Source organism: Anguilla rostrata, chromosome 9, assembly GCF_018555375.3.
Source record: "Anguilla rostrata isolate EN2019 chromosome 9, ASM1855537v3, whole genome shotgun sequence".
NCBI lineage: Eukaryota > Metazoa > Chordata > Actinopteri > Anguilliformes > Anguillidae > Anguilla > Anguilla rostrata.
Window position 1 is genome coordinate 35,905,032 of NC_057941.1, and position 8,282 is coordinate 35,913,313.

The 8,282-nt window shown below is 40.7% G+C and overlaps 1 long non-coding RNA gene across 1 annotated transcript; it reads right to left on the reverse strand.

The window, feature by feature from the left end:
• Positions 1 to 115: 115 nt before the first annotated feature.
• Positions 116 to 8,156, reverse strand: LOC135263695 (uncharacterized). Its single transcript, XR_010332510.1, has 2 exons — positions 6,932 to 8,156; positions 116 to 297 (listed from the first exon to the last, which is right to left on the reverse strand). It is a non-coding gene; the product is annotated as an uncharacterized LOC135263695 (long non-coding RNA).
• Between the last annotated feature and the right edge of the window lie 126 nt (positions 8,157 to 8,282).

The window sequence follows — 8,282 nt, forward strand, 5'->3', positions numbered from 1 at the left end:
AACAGAGACCCCGCAGTACTGTGTGAACTAGGTTTATAGACACCACAGTGCTGCAGAAAATCAGCACTCGACTCCACAGTAAACCGTTAAAATAGTTCGCAGAGACCACACAGGACTATGTGAGATTGGCGCATACGCTCTGCTGTACTTTATTTGCAACACAGTAGCCATTTTGCATCACTCTCTCTCTTTCCACCGTTGCATTTTTGACAACGTTTGGAACATGCGGATTCAGCCGGACACGCAGCATGAGAGACGTTCACAGCGGAGCAGCACGTTCACTGTTCTGTCCTTCACCTTCATGAGATAGCAGACACAAGCACAGAATAAGTCATTACAACAATCTTAACCCCTTAGCTTACATGCCAAATCTTGCCAATCATTGCCCATTTAGGGGGTACTCTATTTAAAGCCTTATAACTCCAGATGTGAACACCACAGAGACTTGAGAAATGGCTTAAATGAAGCAAGACATTTGTACAATTTACAATACTAATGCAGATTAGTTTATATTCATAATTTTGGAAGAAATAAAGTGCCACAAATGCAATTGTCTAGACAAAAAATCAAAAATGAATCTGCACTTTTTTTTAGTTTGCAATAAAATACTTTTACATTACATTACATTACAGGCATTTGGCAGACGCTCTTATCCAGAGCGCTCTTGTACGTCGCTCTTATCCAGAGCGACGTACAACATTGTACTCTCTACTTCATTGAGAGATTGCATATATACAGCAGGCTATACATGTGCTGGATTAAAAACTTCTTGACCACAAGTTCATAATATCTAAGGGTGGATATATAGAACTACTATAGATTTATGAAGCAAAAACCTAGCAGTGTACCCAGCGTCTCCAAATCTATCCAAAATGTCTAAATTATGCATTGCTGTAAATCACAACATATTTTGCGTATTTCATTACAAATCAACTGTTTTGACACAAGAAACTCACTGCTGCATAATTTTCAAGTGGGAATTACAAGCTTTTCGTCAGTACAGTGGTCTAAAATATTTAGGGGTCGAGAAACATATCCAAAATCTCTCCAAAAATGAATAAAATGCTTTTTGTCCATTATAAAGCATATAAATGAGCCCCTTATGAAGGTTTAAGATGAAACATTGCTATCAGATTAAAAAATAATGCAAAACTATTGTCACACAATGCGCTACAGTACCTAAATGTGTAATAATTAACTCTTGTATGTATTTCTATACTCTGTACTCTCGTATGTTTTCTTGTATGGGGATGGGACGACATGAAAACAATTTTCAACCGTCCAACACGTTTTGGCAATGTTCCAACTCTCACGTCATCACTGTTGCATGCTTCACAAAAACGATTTCACTACTAATTAACGCTTACATTACAGTGTGAAATATCCACATTATATAATACCACTAACTTATTTAAAGACACTCCATTTCAAAAATATTGTATACAACCAAACTATTTTGAGCAGTAATACTTCCATAGCAATGATGAAATCTTATCTATGTTCAGCAGATGGAGACAGAGACAGTAAATCAATGATACTGTATCAATGATACAAGTGTTCTCTTCTGTTTTGCTCCAGAAAATGATGTAAGCTAGGTCTATCAACAAACATATGGCTTAGCTATGTCCAGAAGTCCTGAATAATAATAGTATTTTCCAAGAAACATTGTTGACCACGTTTCGTTAGACCAGCGTCTTTTACTGCTACCACAGAGTGAATGCGATGATAAGGAAAATTTCGGTTACGCTGACCTAAAAAAAAACGCTATTCCAAAAGCATAATTAGACATGTTATACATTGTTAGAAAGCGTATACTATCACCTACTGAATAAATGAATTGTCAATCAAGCCAGACTGTACTAAAAAGGGCGACAACACCGTAAACAACACGTGTGGTATTATGCACAGCTATTTTGGAAGGTACCCAGCCATCACGAATGCGTATATCACAAACTGATTGTCCAAGACAATATATGACCACTCAGTCTCAAAAGGGACATCTCTACGCGTAAAACCAACAATAAGGTTAATGGTAGCTCACTTTTAAATGTTGAACTCTGAAATATTGGGGGTGCTCTAGCTCTAGAGCACCCACAGAGCTGGCGCCTATGGGTACAGCTCCAGGCTTCAGACAGTCACCTTGGTAGTCGGTGCCTTCAAAGTTGTCGCTGCATACCCTTACGACGGTTTCACACCGGACGCGGATCTGAGGCGGAGCGGATCTGCTTCACATCCGCACCCATGTTAATGAACGAGTCTATTCACACAGCCTGCGGATTGCGTGCCTGGCTGCGGACATGAAGCTATCTTTTCCGCCGTGGCTCTATTTTTTCCGCCTTGCGCCAAGCAGATCTTGACATTTGTTGGCGAGTTTCGCTTCATCATGGGTAAGTTAAATCCTTCAAACTGTATTTATTCAAGAAGTCCCTTGAGATAAAATCAATTTTTCGACAGAAACCATGCCAAGATAGCGGCCACAATAAGTAAAAACACTTTGATATAGGCTTATGTTCTCTGTTTAATCCTTTGTATTTAACAACCTAAAGCCTCGCTTGCAATATAACTTAGCTACGTATCTACATGCATCTTGAGTACACAAATAATTCAAAGGATTATTAAAAAATTGGTGGATTTGCACAAAATTTTATTTTAATAAGGTAAAAAATAAAATGCTTCTCCTGGCCGAATGAACTGGACTTTGACATCCTCTTGAAAACACGCACCCACCTCTTTATGAAAACTAGCTATATGAAAACAATTGAAGTTAAAAATTAACCCATTGTATCCAAATAGCGACCCACCAAATATAATGTTTCAGTTTAACCACTGGACAATCACAAGATAATGTTGTCTGTGTCAGGCGGGGGGGCGGAGATGGACCCAAGCACAGAGTAAAAAGCCAAAAGTCAAAAAATGGGGAAAACCAAAAGACTTTAATACAAAGCACGGGGAACAAAGGGAACAGAAAGCCTCGCAGGGCGCTAATAACAAACAAAGGGAAAAACCAAAAAATTGCGGGAAAACAAAAAATCCAAAAATCCAAAAACAGAGAGAACAGAGCGGGCAACAAGCAACAGGCAACAGGTAGGCAAAACACGTACAGAAACAAACAGGCAAGGCAGGCAGGTAGCAAACCGGAAACAAACCACAAACTGGTACAGAAACAAAAGGATCCAGCGCCTGAGTGAGGGAGAGGGAGACTTAAATAGGAGCGACGCAGACGAGACACAGGAGGGCACAATGAGCAATCAAGCCACAGAGAGGGAGGGGAACACGAGACAAAACGCAACTAATAATTGTATAACGAGAACCAATAAAACAATTAACAGAACACAAAACCGAGGTGCCGCCATCTGGCGGCCCAACAGAGAAACAACACAGGGGGAAGACACAGAACCCTGACAGTCTGATGTAGCCTAGTTGAATAGGCTAACTAACACGACCTGACCACTGAAAACACATAGCCAATTATCCACAGTTGTCATTCTGGTTCTATTGAATAAATGCATTTCATGTCCTGATCGCACAAACACGGTAACGTTACAGTATGCTAGTCCTAGCTATAATGTAAATTATTAGACAACTTTTCCTGCGTAGCCTACATTTCTTCTAAATTATGAACCGGTTTACATGATTAGAATAATAGGAAATTATACGAATTGTCAAATGAATTTAACATATGTCATCACACGGAAACATCTTGTTCGGATTTTTCATGGAGCTGTCTGTAGCTCCCGTCAGCGCCGACTAAAATATCTGGCAGGAAAACCAGACAGCGACCAGAGCCGCCACAAAATATCTGGCAGGAGCCGCCAGAGCCAGAGCACCCACCAAGGATCAGCCGCCAGAGCCAGAGCACCCGCCAAGGATCAGCCGCTACAGCCAGAGCACCCGCCAAGGATTAGCTACCACCCGACAGCGGCCACTGGCGGCCGCCATCTGCCACAAAATGATTCAACCCCCCTCTCCACATAAGGGACGATTCCATATTTTGCGGGATAGTTGGCATCCCTAAATTAAGTAACTAGAACCGTGATTCAACGTTGCCATCTACTGCAAAATTGGACACTGAAAAGGGGAGGGGACATAACAACAATTAAAAATTGAAAGAATAATGTTGCTGTTTTAACTGCTTTAGAATGCTGAATTTTGTAGCGCATTGATTTTATTGGAGTTGAAAAAATTTAGATCCTTTTTAACCCTCAATTGTGCCTCACTAAAGAAGGAAGTGATTGTGAAAAGGTTCGGGATCTGAAGGAGCGTTTGGACCCGGAAATGGCAATACGTCACGCGTGACGTCAGACTTAACAAGCGGATAAACAAATTGAGCGAGATTGACGAAAGTTCTTTTTTTGTGTGATGCATAGTATAGGGTGACCAGACGTCACTGTTTTCCGGGGACAGCTCCCGTTTTTGGTACCGTATTTTCTTTTTTCCTGGGGAATTAACTGCACAATTAGTGCTACTGATTGGCCAGACTGTCTTCACACCTGACTCCCAGGTAAAGGACTGCGGTCAAGCCAGCCGCCACTTCGGAAATCACAGTCAAGCCAGCCGCCACGTTATTTCCTACTGTGCGTACACGTGCGTTATTACGGTAATGAGGTTTTTCCACTTGGAAGAACTGAAAGCATTTAATTAAAAACTTTCACTAAATATACATACCTTCATTGCCGCAATCGAATCTGTGCAGACAAGTCTTGCAGTGGAGAATACTGGATGAGGCACGAATGACAAACGTCTTATTACAGAAGTAGCGCGTCAGCTGCTGCAGTTCACACTTGTATTAGAGCTCCCTCTACTGCATAGTTCTAGTAAATAGCAATTACAACGTTCGAACAGACAAGTACAGATAAATAATCAATGTTTTTTATTTGTTTATTATACTTATTTAAAAATCGGGCTGCATAACTGCCAATCCCGATGTCGTCAAAAGAGTCAAATAATGGCCGATATATCGGTCGGGCTGTAGTTTGAAGGGCCTTTATTCTGAAATTCCACAGTGAAGCGTTCTGCAAATGTTTGTGCAGCTACCTGAGGTCCTCTATAATGTGTCTGAAGTGGAATTAGCGGTTGGAAACAGACAGTTTTCTTTTAGTAATATTTTGAATAGAACATCTTGTTTTAGTGTTTAATATTTTCAAAGGGCCTTTATTCTGAAATTCCACAGTGAATCATTCTGGAACGTTTTGTGCAGCTACCTGGGGTCTTATAGAATGTGTCTGAAGTGGAATTAGTGATTGGAAACACAGTCTTTCAGTAATTTTTTGAATAGAACATCTTGTTTTAGTACTTAATATTTTCAAAGGGTCTTTATTCTGAAATTCCACAGTGAGAAGTTCTGGAACTTTTTGTGCAGCTACCTGGGGTCCCCTAGAATGTATCAGAAGTGGAATTAGTGATTGGAAACAGACAGTTTTCTTTTAATAATTTTCTGAATAGAACATGATGTTTTGGTGTATAATATTTTCAAAGGGCCTTTATTCTGAAATTCCACAGTGAAGCGTTCTGCAAATGTTTGTGCAGCTACCTGAGGTCCTCTATAATGTGTCTGAAGTGGAATTAGCGGTTGGAAACAGACAGTTTTCTTTTAGTAATATTTTGAATAGAACATCTTGTTTTAGTACTTAATATTTTCAAAGGGTCTTTATTCTGAAATTCCACAGTGAATCATTCTGGAACGTTTTGTGCAGCTACCTGGGGTCTTATAGAATGTGTCTGAAGTGGAATTAGTGATTGGAAACACAGTCTTTCAGTAATTTTTTGAATAGAACATCTTGTTTTAGTACTTAATATTTTCAAAGGGTCTTTATTCTGAAATTCCACAGTGAGAAGTTCTGGAACTTTTTGTGCAGCTACCTGGGGTCCCCTGGAATGTATCAGAAGTGGAATTAGTGATTGGAAACAGACAGTTTTCTTTTAATAATTTTCTGAATAGAACATGTTGTTTTGGTGTATAATATTTTCAAAGGGCCTTTAGTCTGTAATTCCACAGTGAAACGTTCTGGAAGTTTTTAAGCAGCTACGTGGGGTCTTCTAGAATCTTTCTGAAGTGTAATTAGTGATTGGAAACAGACGATTTCCTTTTCATAATGTGCTGAATATGGTACCTTGTTAATCTGTATACGAGACGCGAAGGCTCTGTATATTCAAATTCCACAGTGAATTCTCCCGAGTCGTAACCTCCTTGGTGAGCCAGTGGAATTTATTTGGCGTTTATAATGATAAATTGTGTTTATTTTTAATTTCACTTACTGAATCAAACCCTAATATTATTATACGACTGTAAAGTAAATGAAAGCGACGGCAAACCGCGTTTTGTAGTCAATTAATTACCGTAATAACGCAAGGGTACGCGGATGAGGAAATAACGTGGCAGCTGGCTTGACTGTGATTTCCGAAATGGCGGCTGGCTTGATCGCAGTGGTAAAGGGAGGCTGAAAAACCAGCACCGCCTTCGAGGACCGTGATTTGAAATCTGGTCACCTTAACGTAGTAGGTTTGAACTAAATGCACTATAGCCTTTTTTTCCAACGGTGGTATTTCTCGATATGATTGTGCAGCCGTGTTAACACATTACTACGGCTGCGGCCGGGTCTGGCACTCTTCACGGTAAGAAGACATTTTAGGATAGCGCTTCCGATATTGCTTGTGTCGAAAGTGCTGCGACGGAAACAGCGATAGATTTACCCACTTCTGTCCAAAATGTAAACAAGTCAGGCAGTTTTCACGGTCGGGAAATATTTTACGACATCGTGGCGTTTAGGCGTCTTGCTTAACGTTAGCACTAGTTATAATATTTACCATCATTGTCCTCATTACGGCAGACTGAATGCAGCTACAGCTACACCCTCTGCTTGCTCGCTGACGTTATATATGTGTGATAAAGAGTTGTGCAACAACATATGACGGCTGGCAAAAGCTAGCTCACCATTTTCTTTCTGTCCCCGTGGGTCGTCGTTAGCTAGCTGACCAGCTAGCTATATCAGTCTGGTCCATTTACCGGTCTGGTCCTAGGGGAAACCTCCAACGTCTGGGGATAGTCCGGACTCACGGCATTCTTTCCTCTTCTTTCCTATTATCTGCCCGTCCCCGCCGCCCGCGTTTGTTTCTTTACTTCGTTTGTTTACTTGAACTATTTAACTAGCGTTACTAGTTTTACTATCTTAGAAGCAAATTGGGATGGCAGGTATGCCATCCCGCCAAGTTACGCCTTGGCGGGGGTATGTCTCATACCTATACAGCACCGAGAGTTTGGCACTTTTCAGGGTTCCCCACAGAAATAACCACAACAGCCACAGACACTCCGCCCTTAAAAACATTAATTTCTGTACATTCTCACCCCATTTCAACAGACAGAATTCATAAACAACTTCACATGTCCACACAATAAAGCCCCAAACTAAGGTGATTTTGCGTTTTCTCCTTCTTCTTTTTCTTCTTCATTCTTATTTTTCCTGCCGCCTATCCCACTAACAACATGTCTCCCCATTGGACATTTTACCGACACCAGCCAAATCTTCACCTACACGACCCAATCAAATACTCGCATACACACGCAAAATACCCATACCTTTTTACTCAGAAACATTTCCAGTTTAAACTGCTAGTCTACCTGTGGCCTAGTGGGCAAGGTTACAGTCTTGGGCACGTGGGATACTAGGTTCAAGCCCAGCTAGGAACACATTTCTTTAACCTGCTTTTACCCTCACTAATAATTGTCTACTACTTCTCAATTATTGCTTTTGCACCATATCTACCCGCCGTTCACCTAACGTTTACACTGCATTATGACGTACCGTCTGCACGTTCAGTTATTAACCGGCTACAATATTGCAAAGCCATATGGATTCAACGGGAGCTCTTCTGTGCTTACTGGCCTGTGTTCTTCTTTAAAACCACGGACAGGTTCACTGATGATATTTCACGCATTGCATAGCTATGTCATGGTGCTGCACTAACAAAGTCACAGACTGGTAAACCTCCGGTTGAAGGATTGAATCCCGCCTCACCCTCAGGCAGATAATTTCCTCTTTTACACTAACGTTTTCTTAAGCTTATATTTGCTTTACCAAAACTCACTCACGGCTACCCATATGCATTTCATGACATTTGTATTCCTTTTATTAAAAAATTACACCATTTCACCACTGTGCCATTTCTACTAACTATATTTCTTCACTTGGCTACCGTACAAAACCTTCTTATCAGCAAACGCCACGTTTCTACATTCATTACCTCGCCCTGTTCTCTATCTAGCCACATACAAACAATTACTAGGT